Source organism: Lissotriton vulgaris, chromosome 6 (assembly GCF_964263255.1).
Source record: "Lissotriton vulgaris chromosome 6, aLisVul1.2, whole genome shotgun sequence".
NCBI lineage: Eukaryota > Metazoa > Chordata > Amphibia > Caudata > Salamandridae > Lissotriton > Lissotriton vulgaris.
Window position 1 is genome coordinate 1358911834 of NC_141694.1, and position 26652 is coordinate 1358938485.

The window sequence follows — 26652 nt, forward strand, 5'->3', positions numbered from 1 at the left end:
TTTTGTGACTTCACTGTCTAATAATCAACACACAATTTTTCATCCGGTCCAGTCAGGTTTGTTTATAAAAGCTTAGTTCAGTCCTGTGTAAATGTGGCTCAAAGACATCAGGCTTTATCAAGGGAAAAAGTACAAAGCAATAAAAAGTATAAAAACAGCTGAATAAGAGGAAAACGCAACACAGAAATCCAACAACAATTTAGAAGACGGTCATATTTTTATCTTTAAATCGCAGGGATGCGGTCATCAGCAATTGGTGCAACACCATCTTCGGAGACCTAGCTTTCAGGAGTCAGTTAACCCAGTATGAAAATACAGGGATCCCCGATCTTCTTAGAAGGCTGGCTACCACCACAATTACCTCCTTAAAACCTCTGCGGTGCCAATGTTGGATCAAAAGGTAGGACCGCAAATTAAGGAATCCATAACTAACATATGTCTCTCACAGATATATTGTTACTGAACGTAAATAATTTGTTCATCTAAAAGAGACAATTTGTTATAGATTCCTCACCTTAGAATAGAAACCCCAGCAATACCAACCCCGGAGGTGGGTCTGTGAACTAATTTCACACCAGAAAGTCCTGGAGAACTGAACAGCCAAAGAAGCTGTCTCTCCAGACTTGGCTGTCCGGGCAGTAATGTTTGGTGAACGTGTGCAATGAAGCCCACATGGCTGCCTGGGAGATGTCATGAAGGGGAACTCCATGTCCTAAAGCACTAGAGGCTGCCATTGTCCTGGTGGAATGGGCATGCAACCCCACTGGAGGTTCCTTTTTTGCAACGGAATAGCAGATATTAATGCAAAGAACGACCCATCTGGAGATGGTTCGTTTTTGCAAGGCCGACCTTTCTTGGCGAATATATAACCAATAAAGAGCTGGTCATCCACCCGGAATCGTTTTGTGCGATCCAGATTGAACGAAAGCGCACGTTTTGGATCCAGACGGTGGAGCCTCTCTTGCTCTTTAGAAGGATGCAGAGGTGGAAAGAAGATGGGCAAAGTGATGGGCTGTCCTATGTGAAAAGAGGTAACCACTTTGGGAAGGAAAGATGGCTTAGTGCGGAAAGGCGTATAGAAGACCGCAACTCCACTCGCGACAAAAAGCGTCGAATAGCGAGTGTCGTCTTGGAAATTCCAACGTGCAGAACTGCTGACATTGCGCGTTCTCTTTGGTGGCGAATAGATCTAACCAAGGCTCTCCCCACTGCTGAAAGAGCCCTTGCACCACCTCTGAGTGAAGATTCATTTGTGACCCATCATGCACCTGCGGCTGAGTTTGTCTGCCTTGGCGTTCAGGGAACCTGCCAGTTGTTGAACCTCCAGGGATATGCTCTGATGTTCCAGCCATGTCCAGAGGCGGAGGGCGTCCTCACATAAGGTCCGTGAACACCTGCACTACTCTTCCCCGGACAGAGGGAAGGGATGCTTTGAGTGCGAGACAAATCGCCTGAAGCTCCAGAAGGTTGGTGTGGAGCCCAGAGACCTCTGATCTCCGCCTCCCCCATGTGGCCGGCCGATCCCAGAAGTGATGCATCGGTCACCACTGTGAACTCTGGTTGGGGAAGGGAGAGGGATCTGCTGCAGACCCAATCCTGGTGCGTGAGCCACCACTGCAATTGGTGTGCAGTGCACACTGAGATCTAGACGCAATCGGAGAGATTCCCCTGATGTTGTGCCCTCTGAAAACTTCAGGTCCCACTGCAGACCCCGCATATGCCATCTGGCATGGTCCACTAGCAGGATGCAGGAGGCCATCAGACCCAGCAGCCTGAGGGTCATCCTGACCAAAACCCGGGATAGAGGCTGAAAGATCGGAATCATAGCCCGAATATCCCAGACTCGCTGTTCGGGAGGATAAACCCAAAACTGCGTCGTGTCCAGAACTGCTCCAATTAAGAGGAGCTTTTGAGAGGGGGTCAGGTGTGACTTCAGCATGTTGATGGAGAACCCCAGCGAATACAGGAGGTCGGCCGTAGTCTGGAGGTGGGAGATGACAGCCTGGGGCGAGCCCGCATTCAACAGTCAGTGGTCGAGATACAGGAAGGCTGGAACCCCTGGTCTGCCAAGATTAGCTGCGACCACCACAATCACTTTCATGAACACCCAAGGGGCGCTGGTAAGGCCAAAAGGGAGCACGGTAAACTGAAAGTGATTGTGTCCTACCGTTAACCACAGGTGACATCGGTGGGCAAGCAGGACGGGGATGTGAAAGTAAGCGTCCTGCATGTCCAATGCTACCATCCAGTCCCCAGGATAGAGGGCAGGTAAGACGTGATCGAGCGTCAACATCTTGAACTTCTCCTTCTGGAGGAAGCAGTTAACGTTCCTGAGATCCAAGATAGGACGCAGGCCGTTGTCCTTCGGCACCAGAAAATAGTGGGAATAGCAACCACGACCTACTTCTGGGGCAGGAACGTGATTGAAGGCACCCTTGGCCAAGAATGCCGAACCTTCCTGTAGGAGAAGGGCCAGGGGATCCTCCGACATGCGTTGGCACTGAGGTGGCAAGGATGGAGGGGTAGTCTCGAAGGGGAGGGAGTAGCCCCTTATTTGCAAAACCCACCTGTCCGACGTGATGGTGCACCTGTGGGGGAGGTGATGGCAGATCCTGCCACCCACTGGCGTTTGGTGGCCCCGAAAGATCGAACTAGGATGGTTTGGATGCTGCTGCAGAGGGGGCTGTGGTGGACTGGACCGCCCGCTGGCCCCCCCAGAACTACGGCGCTGTTTCCCACGTACCCAGCAGCGCAGAGGCTGAACAGCTTGCGCCGGCCTATGGCCCTGGGAGAGAAGTGGGTGGCACCCCTTCCGTAGCTACAAAAGGAGCAGAAGGCAGACTGCGCAGGGCGGGTGGCGGAGAGGCACGAGGACCTGGCCGTAGCCAGAGAGTCCTTAAAGAGCTGTAGCGCATTGCGTGCCTTTTCGCTGAAAAAGCCGATATCCATCAAAGGGCATGTCCATAAGGGTGGATTGGACATCTACAGAAAAACCAGTCGAAGCGTTGAAGGGCTACTGATGTGGAAATCGTCCTGTCGCACAAGTTACTACTTGTGTAAGAGACATTAGTTAGTGATAGATTCCTTACCTTAGAATATCCCCAGGCGTCCGGAAAGTTTTGCTAGTAGTACCCCTGCGCATCAGTAGGTGGCGTTGTGCGGCTCCGCGTTCGTCGCTGGTGTCGTATGCCCCAAGATGACGTCACAGAGATTACTTAGGTGCCACCCATGCGCCCTGACGTCAGTTCTGTACAAGACTTTCCGCGCCTGGAACGCAGAGCCATGCAAGAAACTGACCACTGGTGCCATGAAACTAAAGCCCTGAAAGGGATGTCCTTAACCCTAGTAATCAGTTCGCAAAATGGGGAGGATGGGTGGGGCGGTAAGGAATCTATCACTAACTAATGTCTCTTACAGATATATTGTTACACAAGTAGTAACTTGTGCATCTGAAAGAGACACATTAGTGATAGATTCCTTACCTTAGAATAGTTACCCCAGCAATACCAAACCCGGTGGTGGGTCTGCGAAAAAGAATACAGCAGAACGTCACGGAGAACAGAACGGCCAAAGAAGTCATCTCTCTGGACTTGAATGTCAAGGCAGGAGTGCTTGGTAGACGTGTGCAGCGAGGCCCACGTAGCTGCCTGACAAATGTCCTGCAAGGGAACTCCGCATCCCAAGGCAGTAGTGGCTGCCGTTGCTCTGGTGGAATGGGCACACAGCCCCACAGGATCCTCCTTCTTAGCCAACGAATAACAGGCCTAGAAGCAGGGAACGACCCACCGAGAGATGGTCCATTTGTGCACGGCCCGACCTTTTTTGGCGCCCACTTAGCCAACAAAGAGCTGGTCATCCACCCGGAACTGTGCGGCTAAAGTAGAAGGAGAGCGCACCTTTTGGGTTCAGACAGTGTAGCCTCTCTTCCTCTTTGGAAGGATGCGGAGGCTGAAAGAAGGTGGGAAAAGTGATGGTCTACCATATGTGGAAGGGCGTGACAACCTTTGGCAAAAAAGAAGGATGGGTCCTAAGAACCATCTTGTCCGGATGATCGGAAAGGAAAGGAGGTTTAGAAGAAATAACCTGGAGCTCACTCACTCTTCTGGCAGAAGTGATAGCTACCAGGAAAGCTGTCTTGAGAGTGAGAAGACGCAAAGGACCGTTATGAAGCGGCCCGAAGGGAGAGCACATCAGATATGTCAAAACAAGGTTTAAGTCCCATTGAGGCATGATGAACGGTACGGGAGGAAAGTTGTGCGTAATGCCTTTCAGAAAACGGTTAACAACCGGGGACTTAAAAACAGAAGGCTGATCTGGAAGCCGTAGAAAGGCGGAGATGACCGAAAGATAACCTTTGATAGTGCCCAGAGCAGAGCCCTGCTGGGCCAAAGAAAGAAGGAACAAAAGAACCTCGTAATAAGGGGCAGAAAGGGGATCCACAGCCTACGCAGTGCACCATGCCACAAACTTGTTCCACCTGCAGGCGTACACCATTTTTGTGGAGGCACGCCTGGCTGCCAGAATGACATCACAGACTTCGGGAGGAAGATCGAAAGCTGTCAACTGTCACCACGCAATCTCCACGCATGGAGGTGGAGGCTGGGTAGGTTCGGGTGGAGGACCGTCCCCTGCTGCCGTGAACCACCAAGGAAATGTCTTGATGTTCCAGCCATGTCTAGAGGAGCAGAGCCTCCAGGCATAGGGTCCAGGACCCCACCCCGCCGTTTGTTGCAGTACCACATGGCGGTGGTGTTGTCCGTGAACACCTGCACCACACTTCTTGGTAAAGAGGGAAGGAATGCCTTCAGTGCAAGTCGGATCGCCCAAAGCTCCAGAATGATTATATGGAGCCGGGACTCTGCCGGAGACCAGAGGCCTCTGATCTCTAACTCTCCCAAGTGGCCACCCGATCCCAGGAGGGACGCATCCGTCACCACTGTGTGCTCCGGTTGGGGAAGAGAGAGGGATCTGCCATGACCCAATCACGATTCGTGAGCCACCACTGCAATTGTCATGCAGTGCCCTCCGAGATCTGGACGTGATTGGACAGGTGGCCCTGATGCTGTGCCCACTGGAACTTCAGGTCCCACTGCAGAGCACGCATATGCCATCTGGAATGTTGTACTAGCAGGATGCAGGAGGCCATCAGGCCCAGGAGCCCGAAGGGCCATCCTGACCGAAACCCGGGACAGAGGCTGAAAGATCAGAATCATAGCCTGAATATCCCAGACTCGCTGTTCGGGAGGACAAACCTGAAACCGCGTCGAATCCAGAACCGCTGCGATGAAAGGGAGTGTCTGAGAAGGAATCAGGTGCGACTTTGGCACATTGATGGAAAACCCCAGCGAATGCAAGACGTTGGCCGTAGTCTGGAGGTGGGTGACAACTGCCTTGGGCAAGCCCGCCTTCAACAACCAGTCGTCGAGGTAGGGGAAGACTGACACCCCTGACCTGCGCAGATGAGCTGCGACCACTGCCATCACATTCCTGAACACCCGAGGTGTGCTGGTAAGGCCGACAAACTGAAAATGCTCCTGGCCTACCATGAACCGCAGGTAATGCCGGCGGGCCGGTAGGACGGGGATGTGAAAATAGGCGTCCTGCAAGTCCAACGCAACCATCAAGTCTCCAGGGCCGAGGGCAGCCAAGACCTGAGCCAGAGTTAACATCTTGGACTTCTTCTTCCAGAGGAAGCGATTGACGTTCCTGAGGTCCAAGATGGGGCGCAAGCCTCCCTTTTCCTTCTTGGGGACCAGAAAGTAGTGGGAATAACAACCACGCCCTACTTCTGGCCCAGGAATGCGCTTGATGGCCCCCTTGTCCAAGAGGGCAATGACTTCCTGCTGGAGAAGGGCAAAGTGATCCCCCGACATGCGGTGGAACTGAGGTGGCATGGCTGGGGGGGTAGACTCGAAGGGGAGGGAGTAACCTCTCCGGACAAGTTGCAAAACCCACTTGTCGGAAGTGACCCCAATGGGGAAGTAGATGACGAATTCTGCCACCCACTGATGTGGGGTGTGCCGAGAAGCTCAGACTAGGAAGGCTTTCAGGCGGATGTCACGGGGGCGGTGGTGGACTGACCCTCACGCCGCCCTCTGGAGCCGCCACGGCGGCCTCCGGAGCCGCTACGGCGGTGCCCACGGCCACGCTGAGATTGGTTCTGCGCAGTCTTGTGACTGAACGAGCGGGCAGGGGCACCCCTTCCCTGGCCAGGAAAGGAGTGAAAAGTAGACGTGGCCGTGCCCTCCGAGATCTGGTGCGTGGCGGAAAGGCCTAAGGATTTGGCTGTAGCTCAAGAGTCCTTAAAATGCTCCAGCGCACTGTCGGCCTCATCACCAAATAGGCGAGTGCCATCGAAGGGCATGTCCATGAGCGAGCTCTGGACATCCGGGGAGAACCCGGTCGATCTCAACCAGGCATGATGACGAAGTGCCATAGTTGTGGGAATCGCCCTACCGAGGGAGTCCGCGGTGTCTAAGCCACACCGAATGTCGAATTTAGCCGTATCCTTACCCTCTGCCACAGCCTGGGACAGGACGGCCTGGACCTCCTCAGGACACTGAGGCAACATCTCAGCAACGGTATCCCACACCGTGTGGGAATATCAGCCCAACAGACATGCGGTGTTTCCCGAACACAGCCCCAAGCTGGCCGGCGAGAACAACCGCTTGCCAAACTGCTCCAGCTTCTTAGAGTCCTTGACCAGCGGAGCCATGGGAAAGGCACTCTGGGACGTCGAAGCTTGAATGACCAGACTCTTGGGCGTAGGGTGTGTAGGAAGGTGGATATCTGACTATATGGTTACCCCAACTTTTTGCCTAGTGTTTAGCTTGTGTTTTACTTAGTTGGCCTGGGATCCTGCTATTCAGGGCCCCAGGCTATCTGCTCTCCCTATAAAATGGACTCCATGTACTTTAAGTACATACCTGATTGGGTATTGGGTCCCCTTTGTGAGCCCCTGTATAGTGTACCATAGGTACCCAGGGCATAGGTGCATCCAAGGCCTACCAGGGGCTGCAGCATGTATTATGCCACCCCTGGCTGGCCATCCAAACTGACACCACCGGCTGATCACTCAGCTTGGCCAAGGTGGTGTAATCACCCCTTGCTTAGATATAGTATACCTATATCTACCCTTATATATAGACACATATATCTATAAGTCACTCCTATGGCTGGCCTTGACAATCCTGAAGGCAGAGTGCTTGGTTTTATGTGAGAGGGTGCTCTAGCATGAGCTGAGCCCTTCTGCAGCTTTCGGAACCATGTCCTTATAGCTGTTCTATGATATAACCTTACCATATACTCTTAAGTTCATTATCATTGTGAGAAGTTGGCCTGGTATATGGTGTTCACTATTCTAGTGATCACCTTGCACCAGTCCAAACAACCCTTATGGTGATGGTTGTAAGTCAACCATATAGACCAGCTATCCTAGTGGTAGCGTGGACAGAACAGGATAAAAGACTCTTGAGGGCGTGTAAAGCCAGCTGTTTTACCATATGTAACCCTTTGAATATCAAATGTAAGGACACCACACAGGATATATATATAAAATATATATGTATTTATTTCTAACACACACCTCTGAACTCTTTATGAGATCAGAGGCCAAAGCACATAACAAGACACTTAGTTAAAATACGTTAAGTTGCACAATTTACGGTTAGGCCCTAGGGGCGGAGCAAACTAAGAAAGTGGTATAAGTACCACGTCACGAGAAAAGGAAAGGCCTAGGGCATCGCTAGGGCTACACTGTCTTAACAATAGTTTAGAAGTAGGAGGCCCTCAGGCGGCGGGTGCAGTGTCTTTACACACACGCGGGATTCAATGCAAAGTCAATGGGAACTTAGAAGTGAGATATAGAAGGATTTAGGACACTTCCGGTTGAGCTAGGAGGGAACAACTAGAGACGTAGACACTTGGATAGTCAATACCCTTGGGAGCACCGAAGTACTCGCGGTACCTCACCCAAGGACGGCGGGTGCATAGGTGTGAAGATGTGTCGGGTTTCGTCGTTGAGTCCTATGGAGACCTGGAGAAAAGATGCTGCAGGCAACCAGGAGGAAGATGTCCGGATGGATCCAAGGATGGATCGAGGACGAAGAGGACCTGAAGGCAGAGGGGACAGAGTCTGGGTCACTAGCCAGTGACCGGGTGGAACCAGGAAGGAACCAGACGACGTCGATGAGCAATCAGGTGCTGTCTTGAAGCTTGTCTTGGCAGCCACGTGGACCAGGAGGCGTCGACGACGACCAGGTGCTGGAGACGGGCTGCCCCACGAAGGATCTCGCAGATGGAGGGGTCGAATTCGGGATTGGAGTCAACAAGCCTTGGCAAAGGCAGCCCACGCAGGATACAACAAAGGTCTGAGGTGCTTCACCTTTGCAGGGAAGCAAGGGCCAATCTGGAGCAACCAGACCTGCGAGGTGGTTCCAAAGGATTGTCGTCACAGAGGCTACTAGCCAGCGGGCCAGCAACCGGACAACGCGTCGAGCAGAACAAAAGCAGAAGGGCCCCACGCAGAACTCGTGGAGTGTGGGGGGCTGATCTTCGTCGCAGATGGAGCTCGGGATCGGGGCTTCTCAATCCCCAGTGCACAGCTTCGAGGGTGCCTTAGGATCTGCACAGGTAGCAAGTTGCAGGCTTTTCAAGATGTCCGGTCCCACGTGTCTCGTCGCCTCCACGGATCTCAGCTATGCTGCAGTCATGAAGAGAGGGTTAGAGAGGTCTGGAAGTCAAGCTCGGTGCTCGGGTTCCGGCAGGAACGTCGACAAAGCAAGCCGTTGATTTGCTGGATGGTGCCTGGTTGCCCAGGGTGGTCACTCCTTGGCCACAAGGGAGATTCTTCAGTCTTCAGCTTCAGCAGAATGTCGAAGGTCCAGAGTTTTGTTTTGGGTTTCAGTCAGGATCTAATCTGAAGTCTAAGGACTCAGCTCCTATCTTTATACAACTACAAGGGGCTGGATTACTGACTAGGTCCCTCCTGTGGGTGGGACCAGGAAGGGGGGTGGTTACACCCCCTCTCCTTTGTCCAGTTTCGCGCCAAAACTGGGGCTGGAGTGCCCCAGCAACCCGTTTGAACTTGGGTATGCATGGAGCAACTAGTGTGCCCCAGGCAGTGTCTCATTCTATTCAGCCCTCCCTGTCCCAATACACAAAGTCCTGTCTGGGTTGGTGCTCGCACCTTCCCAGGCAGGAAACCTACTGTCCAAACCTCTGTGACTGGAAGGACTCCCAGCAGCAGGAGGTCAGACTTGTGTCAGCAGCGTCCATTTTGTGACGCTGGGGTTCTGGATAACTTTAACCGGGATAGTCAGCAATAACATGTCTTCTCCCTCTAGATGGGTGGAATGCTACCCCCGTCGCCAGAATTGGCGAGGGGGTAGTATTCCAAAGCATATGACACCTTACACGACATGTTTGGATAAAGCCAAACCAAAGTTAGCATTAACTGCGAGGATCATAATGCACTTAAGAGTATATGGTATGGCGATATCATAGAACAGCTATAAAGACATGGTTCTGAAAGCCGCAGACAGGCTCAGCTCATGCTAGTGCACCATCTCACACATAACCAAGCACTCTGTCTCCAGGATTGTTAAGGCCTGCCATAGGAGTGACTTATAGGTTACTATGTATCTATATATAAGTAGGTATAGGAATACTACACCTAAGCAAGGGGTGATTACACAACCTTGCCTCAGCTGAGTGATCAGCCAGTTGTGTCTATTTGAGTGGCCAGCCAGGGGTGGCATAATACATGCTGCAGCCCCTGGTAGGCCTTGGTTACACCTATGCCCTACGTACCTAGGGTACACTTCTACAGGGGCTGACAAGGTGAACCAATTCCCAATTGTGGATGTACCTAGAGTACATGGTGTAAATTTAGAGAGAGTGCATCTGTGCTTTGGGTCTGATTAGCAGGCCCACAGCCATATCTAAGTCGAAAACCAGTAAAGCAAGGCAAAAAGTGGGGGTGACCATAGGAAGCAGACCCTACTCTCCTACACAACCCCCTCTCCAAACTTAGAGACATTAGACTAACCTTGACCAGTTGTGTCTTCATTTTCTAAGTAGAAATATCGGGAGAGTCAATCTGCATTTGCATGGTCGGTCCCAGGCCTATGTTCCACGGTAAAGTCCATCCCCTGTAAGGAAATGGACCACCTAAGAAGTTTGGGGTTTTCACCCTTCATCTGATTTAGCCATAGGAGGGGCCTGTGGTCGGTCTGAATCTTGAAGTGAGTGCCAAACAAGTATGGCCTCAGCTTCTTCAAGGCCCAAACCACAGCAAAGGCCTCCCACTCTATAGCGGACCAACGTTTTTCTCTAGGGGTCAGCCTTCTGCTTATGAAAGCAATGGGCTAGTCTTGACCATCTATATTCAGTAGTGAAAGTACAGCTCCCACACCCAACTCAGAAGCATCTGTTTGGACTATGAACTCTTTGGAGTAATCTGGACTTTTCAGAATAGGTGCAGTACACATGGCCTGCTTCAGGTCATCAAATGCCTTTTGACAGCTAACTGTCCACTGAACTTTCTTTGGCATCTTTTTGGAAGTTAAATCATTCAGGGGTGTCACAATGGACCCATAGTTTTTAACAAACTTCATGTAGTACCCAGACAGGCCCAAGAAAGCTCTGACCTGTGTCTGGGTGGTTGGAGGAGTCCAGTCTTTGATGGTCTGGATCTTGCGCTCCAGTGGTTGAACCTGACCCCCACCTATCAGGAGGTCCAGGTACACAACCTTGCTCTGCCCTATCTGGCACTTTGTAGCCTTTATAGTGAGGCCTGCCTTTTGCAGGGCCTCCAAAACATTCCTCAGGTGGACCAGGTGATCCTCCCAGGTGGAGCTAAAAGCAGCAATATCATCTAGATAAGCTGCACAATAGTCATCCAGTCCTGTGAGAACTTGATTCACCAGCCTTTGGAATGTGGCAGGTGCATTCTTCAAACCAAAGGGCATTACCACAAATTATAATGTCCTCCTGGGGGTCGAAAATGATGTCTTGGCTTTTGCATCCTCAGCTAATCTGATTTGCCAGTAGCCTGCTGTCAGGTCAAATGTGCTCAAGAACTTGGCAGAAGCCAATCTATCAATGAGCTCATCTGCCCTGGGGATGGGATGGACATCTGACCTAGTGACAGCATTGAGACCTCTGTAGTCCACGCAAAACCCCATCTCTCTCTTACCATCTTGGGTGTGAGTGTTTTTTTTTTTTTGTGTAAGACCTTTATTAACACATTGCAGTTTACACAGCATGAGCCCACAACCCGGGGGCCGGCTCGCCACGTTAGTACGATCATTCATTAACGCACAACTGCGTTAACAGGTATAGCACATTACTAAAAGGTGGAGCCTCCCCATGTAACTTTCCGTAGGACTCATGACCGACGAATGAAGTGAGTCTCACATTTTCTCATTTTATAGTGAAGTAAAGAGAAAAACAACATACCCCAACTAAGACCCTACAGTTTCATCCCGCACAGCCTACACATCAACTGTGTGAATAGTTTCAGTCCCCACCGATAGTCTGCCGCCATCAGACACGAATACTTGCATCAGGCATTACACACAGCAGAATGATATAAAAGGTGTGCTAGTCCTCCTCACTGTCCGGTATGGAGGCGAGGTAATCTGTTAAGAAACACCAAATGTCCTTCGGTCTGGTCTTCGCTGGCAGTTGCTCCTCATAAGTTTGCAGTTTGTCACGGCAGATGGACATGTCGTGTAGCCATGTTTCCTTCGTCGGCACCTTACGACTGTGCCAACATTGTGCCACCTGCCTTTTTGCCAATAGTAATGCAATTGCACAGAACCTACGCTTCAGAGCCCTGAATTGAGGCACGATGCCCAGCAAACAAACCTTCGGTGTGCACTGCACCTCTTCCTCCAACATTACAGTTAACGTGGTGGTAACCTCCCCCCAGTATCCCGCCACCTTAGCGCAGTTCCATGCCAGATGTACAAAATCTGAACCCTCCCTGCCGCACCTCTTACATTTGTCTTCCTCTTGCAAACCAAACCTAAGCAGTTTTGCCGGTGTATAGTAGATTTGGTGAAGAAATTTAAAATGTATAATTCTTAAATTGCCGTTGGGCGTCAGTATCTGTGTCAGGGTGCAGGTGCTGCTCCATTCCTCATCCGTCAATGGCGTGTCTAACAACGCATCCCACCGCCCCTTAGCCTTTAAAGTGTGTCCCGCCAGTTCCGATTGTGCAGCAGTATATAATCTAGATACCAAATGGGAGAGATCATTAGTGGTGATCAATAGTTGCAGTGGAGCAAGGCATTCAGGCTCTGTCGGAAATGTCGGGTAGTGTTCCCTCAACGCCTTGGCCAATCTAAAGTAAGTGAATCGAAACATGGGAGTCTGATTCTGGATGTAGTGTAATTGGTCTAGACCTATGATTGCTCCTCCCTGAAATACATCACCCAGCTTGTCAATACCGGCTCTATTCAGCAAAGACATTCCAACCTTTTCCCCAGTGACAGACAGCGCCTGATGGTGGTGTAATGGCATAGCCGGTGCGTACAGTGGTGTTTTGTGAGCCAGCTGCCCAAGTCTATTCCACGCTTTGACCGTGGTGTCCAAAGTGTTGATATCCTTTGCGTGTAACGGTGGCCGTGTGTGCGAGACGATCGCCGAGAGGGGGACAGGGGATGCATCACTCTCCTCTATGGCTGCATGTGTGAGGTATGGGACCGCGTGGTACCAATACGCCGCATATTGCGCCTGTGCGCAAAGGTAGTAGAGGAGAAAATCAGGCACACTGAATCCTCCTTGCGCGAATGGAAGCGTGAGCGTTTGCAGATCTACACGAGCCTGTTTGCCCGCCCATATCAAGGTTCTCACCAGGGAGTTTATGCGGCGGAATATTGCTTGCGGTGGAGTGATCGGTATGTTATTAAACATGTACAACAATTTGGGCAATACGTTCATTTTGACAATAGCTATCCTATCGGCTAGCGACAGAGGTAAGTGTATCCAGCGTTGGATTTTGTCTTCAAGCTTAGAGAGTACCACCCCATAGTTCGCTCGTAAAACCTCCTCTGGATCCCTGTGATACATGACCCCCAGGTAGCGAATCGGGTCTTGTTGCCACTCCAACGGGAAATCCACCGCAAAGGGCAATGTAGTGTCAGTGAGGGGTATTATAGAGGATTTAGCCCAGTTAATTGCCACCCCTGAATGCCCGCCAAAGCGGATGTATTCCCTGAGCAGCGGGTTCAAATGGGTTTCGGGGTCACGGACATATAGTAACATATCATCCGCGTAAAGCGATATGTGAAGTGGTAAGGCCACAAATTGCAATGCAGAGTCTTTATAGTTCTGCCGCACTATGCAGGCCAGTGGCTCCAATGCTAGTGCAAATAAGAGAGGCGATAACGGGCAGCCTTTTCGCGTGCCCCGTTCAATGCCAAAGTGGTCCGAAACATAGCCGTTAATTCTGACCCTGGCACGCGGTTGTGTATAAAGCAAGGAGCCCCACTGTACAAACCGTTTCGGAAATCCCATTCTGTTCAGAACGGTAATCATGTAGCGCCATTCGATGGAATCGAATGCCTTCGCAGCGTCGAGCATGACAGCTACCGCTTTAACCGAGGGTTGAAGGTAATGCGAGAGCGCAAATAGGGACCTGGTGTTATGAGAGGTGGACCTAGTGGGCACGAACCCAGACTGATCCGGAAGGACCAGCTGGGTCATCAAGGGGGACAACCGCCCTGCAATTAGTTTCGCAAGGATTTTCGAATCTACATTGATCAGGGACAGAGGTCTGTAGGAGTCACACTCCTCTGGATCTTTGGAGGGCTTTAGGAGAGCAATGATCATGGCTTCACGCAGTGTGGGGGGAAGTAACGATTTCTCAAAGGAGGCGCCATACATGTCCACTAAATATGGTGCGAGAATGTCCGCAAAGTGTTTATAAAATTCAGAGGTATACCCGTCAGGGCCAGGTGCCTTGCCATTTGGTAGGGAGCCTATCACCTCAGTCACTTCTTCAACAGTAATGGGCCTAGCCAAGTACTCCCTGTGCGCATCTGACAGCCAGCCAATCGCCACATCGTGCAAATAGTCATATGTTTCTTCCGCTGGTGCTGTGGGTTGTGATCGATATAGCGAACCGAAGGAATCTACAAAGCATTTCAGTATATCCGTAGCGTTCGTGTGTAATGCGCCCTCCTTAGATTTCACTCTGAGGACCGCTGTCTGTCCCCGACCCTCAAAGATTTTCCGAGCCAGCATAGCCCCCGGCCTGCCCCCTCCCCAAAGGACCTAGCCACATGCTTACGATCTAAGTACTTTATTTCGGATTCTAGGAAGTCCGCATGTTCAGTGTGCACGTCACGTAATCTGGTTAGCAGCGTGACATCCTGAGTCGCCTCATACAGTGACTCCAAGTCCCTCATTTGCTGTTCGCAGCGGCGAATTTGGTCCCTAATGTCTTTGAGTACCCCTATGGTGGTGCTAATGCAGACCCCCTGATTGTGGCTTTGAATGCCTCCCAAAGCAGGCACGGGTCCTCTGTAGTCTGTGCATTGATTTCAAAGTAGTCCCTAATTGCTTTTGCAATGGTGCCCGCATACACTGTGTCTGAGAGGGCCCGGGAATTAAACCGCCACTGGAAGGGGGGGGGGGGGGTGTAACGTGGGATTTCCATCTGTAACAGGACTGGATTGTGGTCTGACAAAGTGCGGGGCAACACCTGTAGTTGACGAACCCATAGAGCTAAGTCTCTAGTACCTAGCCAGTAGTCCAACCTGGACCAGCTGTTGTGAGATGCTGTTATGTGTGTGGCGCCTGGCGTGTCAGTGTGCTGCAGCCTCCAAAGATCTGCTAAATCCAGATCTTTCATCATGTGACATACCATTTGCCGCGACTGCTTGTGTTGTTCTAGGGAATTAGCAGAGCGGTCTAACCCGTCCTGTAGAGTCATATTCCAGTCCCCCCCACACAGTATGTTTGTGCTAGCATGTTTTTGCAAGTGACCCCAGACTTCCCGGAAGAAGTCCGGTGCGTCAGTGTTCGGTCCATAGATGTTAAAGAACGTCACTCGTTGGCCCCTCAGTGTACCTGTAACCAACACGTACCTACCAGAGGGATCTTGTGTAACTTGTTGGGCTTCAAAGCTGATCCCCTTCTTAATCAAAATGATCACCCCACGGGAGTAGGAGGAATAGGAGGCCTTGTAGATAGACTCAGCCCATCTCGACCCTAATTGTGTGTGCGCGCGTGTGGTGCGAGGTGCGATTCTTGCAGAAACGCTATATCTACGTTCCATCTGGTAAGGCTAGTGAATATCTGTCTGATTTTTTGAGGCTTTGAGAATCCCCGTATGTTCCAGGTAAGAACGTTCAAGCTCCTCCCGCCCGTATTTCTAGAACCCATTGACAACAGGTAGTGTAGCACACGACAGGAGTGTACATACCAACGCTTCAAAGGACGTTCGCCCAGCCCTAGCACAAAGTACAATTGCAATCATAGCGATGGCAGGCAATCTCGGTGGAAAAACATAGCAAATAGACATATGCAATATTGTCGGTCTTCGTATATACACAAACAACCCCCCTCCCCTTATCCCACCCACTCCAGCAACCCCAACCTGCCGAAGCCATATCCCATCAGAGCACCATGCCCACAAAATCACAACCAGTAACTCAGTGCTCATACGAAGAACTCGTGGTGGGTATTACCCTCATGGAGGTCCGCCAGGAGCACAATCCTTCACCCGGTGGACGGGTGCAGGCGACTTTATGAATGCGTATTACATGTGATCATCTACCGCTGTTCCCTCCACTCTCCAAGTATACAGCAACATTGCACACAGTCTAGCAGCGTCGTATGACACAGTCACACTCCGACCTCAGGCAACAGTCGCGGTCAGCACAGTCCGCCTCTCGTCCATTGGTCCGATCGCCCTGTAGAACAGGTGCGTGATTGTCAACAATAAGTATAGGCGAATCGTGCGGGTACACAACCGGCAGGATTCCTACCACCAGGCCGCAGACCCCACATCACGACATGTGTACACGGTGACTGTGCCCTAGCGCTCCCAAGTGGATGGTGCACCAGGCAAGACAGTGGGAAGAAACGTGCCATCCCACCAAAAACTGCAGCAGTACGGCCTGGTGTCTTGAGCAAATAGAGCCCTGGGGGGGGGCATGGCAGCACAGAGCAGCCACAAGCATCATCCAAATCCCAGAGAGAGAGGTGTGCAGCAGTTCACGCCACTCCAATAGTTGCCAGCCCCTCAGCCATACAGTTAATGCAGCAACAGTGCCATAGTCTGCTCCCAGGAGCACAGCCTCAGGCGGGCTTGTACATTGCAGTCACCAGCGGCCATTTTGGAACGTGCATTAAAAAAGCAGAACAAAAAAACTCACCGCTGTACTGAATAGAAACATGTCAGTGGCTTCAGTCCGAGTCTCTTTGCTGATCGTTTTGCGAGCCTGCTCTCGACTCGCGCTGTATCTGTTTAACAAAGTCTTGGGCCGCCTTGGGTGTTGCCAGCACGATTGTCTTCTCCTTCCACACCACTCGGAGTCGTGCTGGGTATAACATGGAGTACACAATGTTCAGGTCGCGTAGCTTGGCCTTCACGGAGGTGTATTCCTTCCGAGCCTGTTGGACCGCAACCGTGTGATCCGGGTAGAACTCCAGGGAGTTGCCCTGATGTTGTATTTTCCCCTTTTCCCGAGCGCCGAAGGTGCGCCAAAGGTAAGCCCGTCTACGCCCGTCCGCGCCTGGACCGCGCCCAGCGCCAGACCCCCTGCTCCTCGCGCTGCCCAGCCCTCCCGCATTACCTACGATGCCCCCACCCTCCTAGCCCTTAACCCCGGTCGCGCCCCCAACTGCGTCCAAGCCGCTCCTGGACACACCCATGGACCTTTCTCTTGCTACTCCTGCAAATTCATCGGCACCGACAACATCTCCGCTACAACCACACCACAGATTCCCGACCCCAACCACCTACATTGCATCCTTCTCAACACTCGATCGGTCCACAGACACGCCATTGACCTATGGAATCTACTAGACACCATCTCTCCAGACATCGCCTTCCTAACAGAAACATGGATGAACGCTTCCTCCGCCCCAGACATCACCATTGCCATCCCTGAAGACTATAAGATCACACGCAAGGACCGTACCGACCACACAGGAGGAGGAATCGCTATCGTCCATAAAAAATCAATCCACATCTCAACCAGCTCTGACGTCAACCTCGCCAACTCTGAACACCTTCACTTCCAGATCCACATCGACCCCAAGACCACACTCAGAGGCACCCTCCTTTACAGACCACCAGAACCCCGCGCAAAATTCAGTGAAGACATCACGGACTTCATCACTCCACACGCGCTCCCCTCCAAAGATTACATCCTTCTGGGAGACCTCAACTTTCACCTTGAAAAGAATAACGACCGCAACACCACCACCCTCTTGGACAACCTCGCCAACCTCGGACTTAAACAACTGGTCACTTCCCCCACCCACATCGCAGGTCACACTCTCGACCCTATCTTCACCTCCAGCAACCACGTCTCCTTCAGCCACACTACGGATCTCCTCTGGACTGACCACAGCTGCGTTCACTTCACCTACAACAAGCCGAAACCCACCAACCACCTCCAACCAACTCTGCAAAGAAACTGGAACAAAATCACCATCGACCAGATCTCCTCATCGCTTCTTCTAAACACCCCAGCCCACTCTTCTAACCCAGACCAAGCCGCCGCCAACTTCACCCTATGGTTATCCAACACCGCCGACATCCTAGCACCACTCAAAAAACGTCAACGCAAACCTGGCAGCAAGAAGGCCTCATGGTTCAACGATGATCTTAAGAAGTCCAAGAAACTCTGCCGCTCCCTTGAAAAGGCCTGGAAAAAAGACCCAACCACTAACACCAAGGACGCCTTCAAAAACGCCACCCGCACACACCACCAACTAATCCGAAAGGCCAAGAAAACAGCATTCCAGGATCGACTAGACAACAACGCCCACAACAGCAAGGAACTTTTCAACATCGTCAAGGAATTTACCAACCCCTCGGCCAACTCCAACGACATCACCCCTTCTCAAGCCCTCTGCGACTCCCTGGCTTTATTCTTCCACAACAAAATTGCAGACTTCCACAACAGCTTCGACAACCAACCCGGAGACCAACCCACCCAACCATATGCTGAACATTCTCCCCCCTTGAACACTCTTAACGACTGGAACCCAATCTCCACTGAGGACACCATCCGCCTGATGAACTCTATCCACTCAGGATCCCCCACAGACCCATGTCCTCACCACATCTTCAACAAAGCAGACTCCGTCATAGCACCGCACCTCCGAGACGTCATCAACTGCTCCTTCAACTCCGCCACCTTCCCGGAAAGCTGGAAACACGCTGAACTCACCGCCCTTCTGAAAAAACCCACAGCGGACCCCACCGAACTCAAAAATTACCGCCCCATATCGCTCCTTCCTTTCCCAGCCAAAGTCATCGAGAAAGCTGTCAACAACCAACTCGCCGCTTTCTTCGAAGCCAACAAATCCCTCGACCCCTCACAATCTGGCTTCCGAGCAAAACACAGCACTGAGACCGCCCTCATCGCAGCAACAGACGACATTCGAACTCTACTGGACAATGGAGACACAGTCGCCCTCATCCTCCTCGACCTCTCTGCAGCCTTAGACACAGTCTGCCACAGCACCCTTTTACAACGCCTCAGAAACATCGGAATACAAGGAAAAGCACTTGAATGGATCACCTCGTTCCTCACCGGAAGAACCCAGAGAGTCCGCCTTCCACCATTCAAGTCCGAGGCCACCGAAGTCATCTGTGGCGTACCACAAGGATCCTCACTCAGTCCCACCCTCTTCAACGTATACATGAGCCCCCTTGCAGCCATCGCTCGCCAACACAACCTCAACATCATCTCCTACGCGGATGACACTCAACTGATCCTTTCTCTCACCAATGACCCCAGCACCGCCAAAACAAACCTACACGAAGGAATGAAAGAAGTTGCCGAATGGATGAAACAAAGCCGTCTGAAACTGAACTCAGATAAAACAGAAGTCCTCATCTTAGGTACATCCCCCTCTGCATGGGCCGACTCTTGGTGGCCGGAAGCCCTTGGAAAAGCACCCATCCCGACAGACCACGCACGGAACCTAGGCGTTATCCTGGACTCTTCACTCTCAATGAATAGACAAGTCAACGCCGTATCCTCATCCTGCTTCAACATTCTTCGCATGCTCAAAAAAACATTTCGCTGGATCCCCACCGAAACCAGAAAAACAGTCACCCATGCTCTGGTCACGAGCCGACTGGACTACGGAAACACCCTCTACGTAGGTACTACCGCTAAACTCCAGAAGAAACTACAACGAATCCAAAACGCCTCAGCCAGGATCATATTAGACATCCCGCGTAAGAACACATCTCTGGCCACCTGAAAGACCTCCACTGGCTACCCGTCAATAAGAGGATCACTTTCCGACTGCTAACCCACGCACACAAATCACTCTACGACATCGGACCAGAATGCCTCAACTCACGACTGTCCTTCTACACCCCCTCCCGCCAACTACGCTCTTCCAGCCAAGCCCTCGCCACTGTACCCCGCATCAACAAGACCACCATGGGAGGCAGATCCTTCTCATACCTGGCAGCTAAAACATGGAACTCACTCCCCACCTACCTTCGCCTTACCCAGAAACACCTAGCATTTAGAAAGCAACTTAAAACGTGGATATTTGACAAGTAATCCTCCTCCCCTCCCTTAGCGCCTTGAGACCCTCTGGGTATGTAGTGCGCTATATAAATTCTCTGACTTGACTTGACTCTGTCCCGATAATTAAGGATCCTCGCCACAATCGGTCTGGGCGCGGCGCCGGGTGGCGGTTTTGGGGCCAACGATCTATGGGCTCGCTCCACAATGAAGATTGGCGATAAGGCCTCCACGCCGAATAGATCCTTACACAGATTTTCAACGTAGGTCTCCATCCGACCTGTGTTTGTCGTCTCCGGCAGGCCAGTGATCCGAACGTTATTTCGCCTCGAGCGCGCTTCCAAATCTTCCTCCTTCGCTTTGATCACCTCCAGGAGTCGTTCCATGCCTGCGCACTTAGAGGTGGAGGCCCTCGCTTCGTCCTCAACTGCGGTAATTCTAGTTTCGGCCTCATCCAGACGTTCGCCATGCTTCTCCTGCCGAGCGGCCATGCTGTCCATCCTGCAAGTCAGGTTATCTAGTTTCCCGTTGATATCCTGCAGATTCGATTGGATCGCTAGCAGGATCTTCTCTATGTTGCCGTTGGGTAGAGGCTCGGCTGTGCCACCATCTTCCACCACCTCCTCTGTAGACTTCGCCGCCTTTCTGTTGTCAAAGGAGATTTTCGGCTGTTGCTTGTCTGGTTTTCCCATGTTGATGGACTGGGAAGTCGCCTTCTTGTAAGTGGGCCCAGACGCCCTCGTGGCCCTAGTCGCTGTCGCCGTGATGTATAGCCCCGGGACGTAGTAGTCGCACTTGATTGCGCCCTCGTGGTCTCGTGGTCGGGGACGAGGGGCCGCGAGCTACACCACCGGGTCTTGCGGGCTATGGCGGGGAATGCGGGCAGTCCACACTAGCAACAACGTCACGAACTGCGGTCGGGGAGCGCCTGCACCCCGGTCGGGATCTAGAACGCAGTCAGCAACATGCAGAGTCTCGATCTCCCTCGTGGTCCACACCTCTGCCGATGGTGCGCGCGATTTCGGTAGATCACCCAACTGTCCGTTATTGCAGGCGGCAACAGCGCGCCTCCACAGAGTAGACAGCAAGCGTTCTCATCCGGCAGTGATGCAGGTAGCAGAGATTGCCGTATAGCCGCCAGCAGAGAATCTAGTTCGGCCCGGTTCACGCTTACTTGCGTGTTGGCAGCGATATCTTCACTCCAGCATCGGGCGCCGCCATATTGTCACGCACTTGGTCCGGAGACTTGGTAGAGGCCGTCGGCCGCACATGGTGGCAAGGGGCCCAGTGTACCCGCTTTTTCGGGCTCAGGAAGCAGCATCTAGCCCCCGGTGGGAAGAAAACGCCGGCGTTGAAGGCTTCTTACATGTCGAGAACTCAATCGCTAGTCGCTAGTCGGAGGTCCGCCCACCGGCGGCGGCCATGATGTCCGATGATCGACCGCTCTACACACTTGACACGGCAAAAGTCAGTGAATGCCGAGGGGCGGACCGCGATTTCACCTGCAGCAGATGCAGCACATCTTCCCCCACTCGTGGATGTGTTTGGAGAGTGGGTTAGTGGGGGTTACAGCGGCAATATCTCACATAGTTGATGATCGCCCGGCGGAGCTGCAGTTCAGGCAGCCATTCCGCTGTGCGCCCCCTAGCGCCTCCTTGGGTGTGAGGTTTTGGCACCAGGACTACTGGTCAGGCACAGGGGCTCTCTGAGGGCTCAATAACTCCCATCTCCAACATCTTTTGGACCTCTGTCCTAATACAGTCCCTGACATGGTCAGGTTGCCTGTAGATTTTACTCTTAACAGGCAGACTGTCACCAGTGTCCACCTCATGGGTGGACTAGCTTGTCTGTATTGGGGTCAGGGAAACAGATGTCTGAAGGACTGAAGAACTTGCCTGCAGTCCTGTTGCTGATGTTCAGAGAGGCTGTCAGCAAAGACTACACCATCTACTGAACCATCATCGGGGTTCTGAGTAAGCAGGTCTGGGAGAGGGTCACTCTCTTCCTCCTGCCCCTCATCTGTAGCCATGAGCAAGCCCATGTCTGCCATGTCGACATATGCTTTGAGTCTGTTGACAGGAAGCACCCTGTGGGGCTTCAGGGAGTCCCAAGGTCCACCAAGTAGGTGATTTCTCCCTTCTGTTCAACTATAGTATGGGGTCCAGACCATTTGTCCTGGAGTGCTGCTGGGGCCACTGGCTCCAACACCCACACTTTATGTCCTGGCTGGTACACAGTCAGTACAGCCTTTTAGTCATGCCAAGCTTTTTGGAGTTCTTGGCTAGCCTCAAGGTTTTTAGAAGCCTTCTTCATATACTCAGCCATCCTGGAACGGAGACCAAGTACATAGTCCACTATGTCATGCTTAGGCTTTTTGAGAGGTAACTCCCATCCTTCCTTCAAAACGCATAGGGGTCCCCCTACAGGATGCCCAAACAAAAGCTCAAAAGGGCTGTAGCCAAATCCCTTTTGTGGGACCTCTCTGTAAGCAAACAGAAGGCAGGGTAAAAGGAGATCCCACCTTCGCCTCAGCTTTTCTGATAACCCTTTTCTCATCCCTTTGAGGGTCTTGTTGAATCTATCCACAAGCCCATTGCACTGTGGGTGATAGGGGGTGGTGAACTTATAGTTGACACCACACTCTTTCCACATTGCAGTCAAATATCCTGACATGAAGTTTGCACCTCTGTCAGAAACAACCTCCTTTTGAAACCCCACTCTGGAGAAAACTCCAATTAGGGCCCTTGCCACAACAGGAGCTGTTGTAGTCCTCAGGGGAATAGCCTCTGGATACCTGGTGGCATGATCCACTACCACCAGTATGAATGTGTGCCCAGATGCTGTTTGGGGGTCCATTGGTCCACAAATGTCTATCCCCACTCTCTCAAAGGGTACCGCCACCACCGGTAGTGGTATGAGGGGGGCCTTTGTTGTGCCACCTAATTTGCCACTGGCTTGGCAGGTAACACAGGAGCGACAAAACTCCTTTGTATCCTCTGTCATGTGGGGCCAGTGAAAGTGAGGGACAAGCCTGTCCCAAGTCTTCTTCTGGCCCAGGTGTCCTGCTAAGGGAATATCATGGGCCAAGGTAAGAAGGAAGCCCCTAAATTGCAGAGGTATGACCAACCTCCTGGAAGCGCCAGGATTGGGGTCTCTAGCCTCTGAATAAAGGAGCCCATCATCCCAATAAACTTTATGGGTACCGTGAGCATTCCCAGCAGCCTCAGCAGCAGCCTGCTGTCTGAGGGGTTCAAGTGAGGAACAGTCTAATTGTGCCTGCCTCAGATCTGCCCTTGAAGGTCCCCCTGTCCCAAGAAACTCAACCTGGTCAGGCTCAAGCTCTTCTAGGACAGTTCCTTCTTGGATCTCAGAATCATCCTCCTGGGAGGGCTGATCCTCAACCTGAGGCAGGGGGGAAGGCGCTGCCTTAACCCTACTGCTCTTTCTCTTGGGTGGTGTTTGGTCCATTGTTCTAGGATCCAGCACCTGTTCAGGTAAGCACTTTTTGGCCTGTGACCTGGTCACAGGAAAGACATGTGCTGACATTCCCAGCATTTCTGCATGGGTCCTATACTCCACCTCAGACCAAACTGAGGTTTCAAGATCATTACCTAACAGACACTCTAAAGGAAGGTCTGAACTCACAACAACTCTTTTGAGGCCAGTTTCCCCTCCCCAGGAGAAGTTAACAACTGCCACACTATGGGAGGTAGTGGCATTGCTACAGTTGGTCACAAGGTAATTCTCACCTAGTATGATCTGTTCAGGGTCTAGAAAGTTAGGTGTCACCATGGTGACACTGGCACAAGTGTCCCTGTAGGCCTGAGCCATCTTATCATTAATCAAAGGCGTCTGCCTGTACTTGCTCAGATTACTGGGACTTACAGTAGAGGACATTACTATGTCCCCATCACAGACAAGAACAGCCTGAGTTGGTATTCTGACTAGTCCAGAATCCATCTCAGTTCCCAGGGTCAACCCTACTACACCCTTTTGCTGGGAACCACCACTAACAGCTGGACTACGGGGAACAGTTGCCTTAGGGGCAATGGTTGCTGTGCCCTTCTTGCTGCACTCATTAAACCAGTGAGAGACTGATTTACAGTATCCACACCAGGGCTTCTTTGGGCCTTCTTGTTTCTGTTTGTTCTTTTTGGAGCCACCCTCCCCCTGTGCCTTTTGGAAGCCTGGTGAAGACTTCTGGTCTTTTGGTTTCTGCTCATTATCCTTCCGGTCTGCTTTTTTACAGGTCACCCCCCTGGTTCTGGTTCTTCTGCTGACCCATTTGTCTGCGTTCTTTCCCAATTCTTGGGGAGAGGTCAGATCAGAGTCAATCATGTGCTGATGCAGTAACTGGTTTTGACAATTTTTTGTTAACAAACATTTTTATTAACATTAAAGAAAAAAACATTTTTTAATAAATAAACATTGGCATTTGGAAAAGACAATCAAGGCATACAGTCGCAAGGGCAAATCAAAGACGAGTAAAATCAAATATAGTGACACATTGAGAAGAATATAATATAGCTGTGGCATTACAGAAGACCCTACACTCCTTTCCCGAACCCCAACCCCCCCTCTAGTCGGAGTCAGTATCACTATCCAACTGCGGTGGGTCACAGATGAAGCCTCAATACTCATTCCACGCCCCCCAGATCTTGGCCCACTTCTGCGGGCATTTTCGATTCAAATACACCGCTCTTTCTGCTACCATCGCAAAATCCAGATCAGCACACCAGTCCCTGAGCGCCGGTACCAGGGGGGAACCCCAAGCTTTGGCTACGTTTTGTTTAGCATACATAATACCTAGTGTAGCCCAATCTTGCAAGAGGTGACTCAAATCGTTGGGCTCCCAAATGTTGAGCAGGCAACAGCGCGGCTCTGGAACCAGTGAGACCTTTGCTACTTGAGATATGGTTCGCATAACCTTGGCCCAGAAACTAGCAATCAATGGGCAGTCCCAAATGGTATGGAAAAAAAGTTCCCTCCTCCCCGCACCCCCACAAGCAATACTGATATGTAATTCTCCCTATCCTGTGAAGAGTGACCCTAGTATAATACACTCGGTGTAAAATTTTCAGCTGCACCAATCAGAGCCTAGATGGCACAGCAACCTCCCTAGGAGAGGAAAGCGCGGTCTGCCAGTCAGACTCATCCATATCGCCTATCTCCACCATCCAGGCTGCCTTCAGCTTCAAAGTGAGGTCAGGCAAATTATTGACAAGCTTACGAAAGACCAACGAGGTCACCTTTTTGGGCATATGCTCTGTAAGCAATCTATCTTCCAGCGGAGTGGATTCAGGCAGCTCTTCACCAGCGGGAATCACTGACCGGAGGGCATGGCTAACTTGTAAATACCGGAAGCGCTCCGTGGGTGCCAAATCATATTGGTCCACTAGTTGGTCAAACGTGAGGGCTGCGCCCCGCCGCCAAAGGTCCCCAACAGTTGAAATACCAATCAAGTCCCAGGCCTCAAATCCCTTACTATTAGAGAGCTGGCCGAGTCGACGCGATGACCAAAGTGGCGTCATCTGTGTGACCGTATCTTTACATTTAAGACAAGCTGAGGACAAGTATACCTTACCGTATGGGCCGTAGGGCCCAACAAGGCAGCTGCACTTTTAATATCATAGAGCGCTGCCAGTACCCCCCGCCTCCTAGATCGTACCTATCCGCTTTGTACGCCGGTTCAGTCTGCGGAGTATGAAGCAAGTGATTTATAATCTTTAACTGGGCCACCCAATAATACAGTTGAATATCCGAAAGTGCAATGCCTCCATCATACCAGCCCCTAACTAACTTCTGCCTGAAAATGCGCGCGGGTTTATCCCCCCAAAGGAGACCCAAGACTAGTGAGTTTATAGACGCAAAGTATTTCAAAGGCACAATATACAGAGTATTCTCAAGGATATATAATAGTCGCAGTAAAGTCATCATTTTGAATAGTGCCGCTTTCCCCAAAAGGGTCAGCGGAAGGGTGTGCCAATGCTTCACATCCGTACGGAACCGGTCAAGCGGAGGTATCAAATTATATTGAAAAAAGGCCTCCTGGCTAGGCGTCACCCAAATCCCCAAATATTTAAATGGCCCATCAGTGATCACCAAAGGACAATCAGCCGGAAGCAGCGGTGGGGGTCCCTTAAGAACAAACAAAACCGATTTGGACCAATTGATAGTGTATCCTGAAGCCCTGCCTAAAATTTCACAGATGTTAAGAAGAACTATAATTGACCGCCTGGGCTTGGTCAAGTAGAGAAGAATATCATCAGCATAAAGAGATATGAGGTCTTCCCACGTCTCTGTCCAGCTAAGTCCCTTAATCATGGGGTCCCACCTTATCCACACCGCCAGGGGTTCCAGAATTAAAGCGAAAAGCAGAGGCGACAAAGGGCATCCCTGACGCGTGCCATGACCAAGCTGGAAGTCCCTGGAAATATGGCGGTTAACCACTACATGCGCAAGAGGCTTCGCGTACAGTAACTGCACCCAAGCGCAAAACTTGGGGCCGAAGCCCAAATGTCGAAGAATCGCGGAAAGATACGTCCACTCGACCATGTCGAAAGCCATTCGGGCATCCAACGAAAGAATCACCGCCGGTTCAGACAGACTAGGTATCTGCGCCATCACCGCGTGGACTCGCCTCAAATTTAGCGCAGTGTTCCTGTTCGGCATAAACCCGGATAAACCTGCATTCAATAATGAAATCGTTCAATAGGATGTGCACTGGTCCGGTGGTTTACCAAGTTTTGTAAGCAATTATCGTGGCTGTCCGCTGATCCAGCAGCAATTCCCCCTTATTCAAGCTCTCTACAAAAATCTTCGAAAGAGGGGGAGCCGCGAGGTCTGAGACGCGCTTGAAGAGCTCTATAGGGATTAAGTTCGGTCCCAGGGCCTTTCCCGATTGTAAGGAGTG

At 51.5% G+C, this 26652-nt stretch overlaps 1 protein-coding gene across 2 annotated transcripts in view; it reads right to left on the reverse strand.

Moving 5' to 3' along the window:
• Positions 1-26652, reverse strand: part of USP34 (ubiquitin specific peptidase 34) — a 2709276-nt gene that overhangs the window by 73696 nt on the left and 2608928 nt on the right. The gene's annotated exons all lie outside the window — the stretch shown is intronic.